Source organism: Pinus tabuliformis, chromosome 3_2, assembly GCF_031772625.1.
Source record: "Pinus tabuliformis cultivar Carrire ecotype Pingquan chromosome 3_2, CPIR1, whole genome shotgun sequence".
NCBI lineage: Eukaryota > Viridiplantae > Streptophyta > Pinopsida > Pinales > Pinaceae > Pinus > Pinus tabuliformis.
Genome location: NC_142302.1, coordinates 1,206,581,308 through 1,206,585,263, shown reverse-complemented (window position 1 = coordinate 1,206,585,263; position 3,956 = coordinate 1,206,581,308).

Below are 3,956 nucleotides of genomic sequence, written 5' to 3'. Positions count from 1 at the left end.
TACAACTCAATCTTATCTCCTTAATTAAGGGATAATCTCCTTAATTTAAGGGATAACTATTGCATGAATTCACAAAGACCTCTAGCTTGAATTTCTCTAACTAATTAACTAAAGATGAATTAATTAATTATTTTTCAAGCAGCTGGTGAGACTAAATTCGAATTTTAATTATCAATTTTAATTCAATGACAAATTAAAATTGGAATATTCTTGTTGCCACATTTCAACACTCCCTCTCAACAAGAAAGGGATTATATTCCCCCCGGATCCTGTCTCTATTGAACTCGAATTTACACTTTGGCAATGCCTTTGTCAAAATGTCAGCATCTTACTCCTCAATTGAAATATATTGCAACAACATGATCCTCTTCGCTACACAGTCTCTGAGATGATGATACCGGATGTCGATGTGCTTGGAGCTATCATGAAATACTAGATTCTCAAAGCATTTGATACAACTATGATTATCACAATAGATCATAGTTGGATCCATCCTCTGATCAAACAAACCAACTAGAATTTTCCGCATCCGAATGGCCTCACATGCTGCCTGACTTGAAACCATGTATACAGCCTCTATCGAGTTGAGTGCAACCAACCTTTGTTTCCTGTTGTACCAAGAAACTGTAGCTGACCCAAGGTTGAAAACCCCTCTTTATGTGCTCTTCTAATCTGATGGACTCCTTGCCCAATCTACATCAGTGAAGCCCTATAGCTTCACTCCCTGTGTCCGTATGTACCATGATCCATACTAAGATATGCCTTTGAGGTATCTTAATACATGCTTTGACGCATTCCAAAACATCTTGGTAGGCTGAACCATCGCTCGACTCAGCTGGTTCACCACATAGCACAAATTTGGTTGTCTGTTCACTAAGTACATCAGTGAACCCAAAAGCTTCCTGTACATAGTAGCCTCTACTACTTCTCCTGAAGTAGCATCCTCCTTCCTCCAGTTACCTGCTAGAGGAATCTGCATGGGCTTGCACTTCTCCATGTGGAATCTCCTGAGTATTTCGTTGGCATACTTGCCTTGAAACACAAACAACTCCCCATCCTTCTGCCATACTTCCATGCCAAGGAAGTAATGCATGAGACCCATGTCTTTCATCTCGAATTCTCTTACAAGGTCCTCCTTGCAATATCAACTGATCATCACCTGTCAATATGAGATCATCAACATAAAGTATAATGATTTACTGCTTACCTTTCACCATGATGTGGTACAGGTTCACATCCACTTCACTCTTTGTGAAGCCCAACCCGATGAGGTAGTGGTCTATCCTGGTGTACCAAGCACAGGTGCTCACTTCAACCTGTACAAAGATCTCTTGAGTCGGTACACATGCGACTCACAATCGAAGGACTCAAAACCTTCCGACTGCTCTATGTACACCTCTTCCTAAATCTTACCATTGAGGAATGCAGTCTTCACATCCATCTGATGGATATTCCAACCCATCTATGCTGATAGTGCCAACATCGATCTGATAGATGAGTACCTTGCTATAAGCTCAAAAGTCTCATCATAGTCAATCCCCTCGACCTGTGAGAAACCATGGGCAACAAATCTTGCCTTATGCTTCTCTACACTACCATCATCAGCTTTCTTTGCCTTGTAAATCCAACGGTAACTCACAACTGACTTGTTCTCCGGTCTTGGAACCACAACCCAAACACTGTTACGAACTATGGAGTTATACTCCTCCACCATAGCATCAACCCAAATCGGTTGCTGCACTGCTTCCTCAAAGGAATATGGGTCAGTCTTAGCACATTCCCCAACAAGGGCCATGTATCCAGTGTACCTCTCAGGTGACCTCCTCTGTCTGCGCTGAGAAGATGGTTCTCCCACATTCTCTCTCACATCTGACAACAATCTGTCAGCTTCTCTTCTGCACTTTCGTCCATCTCTAGAAGACTCTGCTTGAGTGGATGTCTACACTCTTGGATCCTTTGCATGCGGTTGCTCCGCATCAGTCTGAGGCTCCTCCTTAGGAACCAACAGTTCCTCGACATCCTGTAGTTGGAGCTCCCTCTCAATGGAAACTCACATGGTTTTCTGCTCATCAAACTTGAGATCTCTGCAAGCCACTGTCCTCCAACTGGTAGGCAAGTGCACCCAATAGTTCCGGGGTGTATCAGTGTACCCCACAAGTATCCCCAACTCAGCTGTCGGCTCAAGCTTCTTTCGTGCATCCTTTGTCACATGGCAATATACCGATGAGCCAAAGATCCTGAAGTGACCCACATCTGGTCTCTTACAAGAGAAAGCTTCCTCTGGTGTCTTCATCTAAAGTATGCGATGCAGGCTTCTATTCTGCAAATAGATCGTTGTGTACATGCCTAAGCCCACAAATGAAGTGGTAGGCCTTAGTCATGCAGCATCACCCACGCTGCCCCTACAATAGTTTTGTTCTTCCTCTCGGCCACCCCATTCTGCTGTGGGTTATGAGGTGTCGTCAACTCTCATTTAATTCCTTCCACTGCACAGAAGTCCTTAAACTCTTGAGAGACATATTCTCCACCGTTGTCGCTTCTCAAGGCCTTGCTCTTCTCCCCTGATTCTTTCTCGACCAAAGCTTTGAACTCACAAAACTTTGAGAAGGTTTTCTCCTTCTTCTGCATGAAATAAATCTAGCATTTATGAGAATAATCATCAATGAAAATCACATAATACCTTTGCTTCATTGTGGATGTTGTCAAGAATTGTCCACACAAATCAGAATGAACTCGCTCTAAGATTGCTTCTGCTCGACTGTCTCGATCGTGAAAGGAAGACTTGTTGTACTTTCCCAAGGTACAACCTTTGCATGTGTCAACCTGCTCAAGTTTACCTTTCGAAAGTCCTGTAGATATCTGTTACATTATCTTCAAGGACCCATGATGAAAATGGCCCAACCGCCTGTGCCATAACTCACTAATGTCTTGGCTTTGCACCAATTCTGCTTTTGAACTCAATGTTGCACAATCATCTACCTCTAGTTTATAGAAATTCTTCACTTGAATCTTGATCCTCTTGGTCTGAACTGTGGCTATGTGTGTTAGGAACGCCTTTCCTTTACTAAAGACAACATCGTAGCCTTTTTCCTCCAACATCATGACAGATACCATGTTCTTCTTCAGTCCAAACACATACTTCACATCTATCAAGGTGAGAGGAGCTCCATGCTCCCTCTGAAAAGCAACTGTGCCCACTCTTGAAACACTATACCTTCCATTGTCAACCATCTCTATGCGCATCTTGAGGTGTTTCTCCTCCAAGGTACTGAATAAACTTTTATCGCCGGTCATCTGGAATGAGGCTCCACTGTCAAGATACCAAACACAACCCATCATCGATGACACCATGCATGTGATGAGGGTAAAGTCCATTTCGAACTGAGAGGCTAATTCCTCACCTTCCAATCCTTTCGAGGATCCCTTCTTGGACTTCTTCAATGGGAAATTAGTCGCATAATGTCCCATCTTGTGACAATTAAAGCATCTCACTTTAGACTTGTTGATCCACAATGTTTTTTCTTATAGATGTATAGAAAATAATTGCATATAAAATTCTAGATTAACACATAAATGTGCACATGTGAAAAGAAGAAAACACATAAAAGGCACAAAAGAGAACACCAAGGCTTGATAATGGAGTTCGTCCAATTTGGACTATGTCTCCAAGCCCAGCTCAACAATGTCAGTCCTTGTAACGGGCTTGACTCTTTTCCAACAACTCTTGCACTGCTTGGTGAATCATTTGGATTCACTGAATGAACTACTGAGCTTTGTCTTTATCATTACGTCCACTGGAGCCATCCTCCCTTCCAAAGACCATGTCTAAAGAGTCCTTTGGTAGGTAACCAAAGCATATCTCAAATGGTGAACGTTCCCACAACTTGGGATGTTTCCCACAATAGCCTGGTAATAGGTGTACCATGGTACGGTTAACAAACTTTGTATGTCCGTCG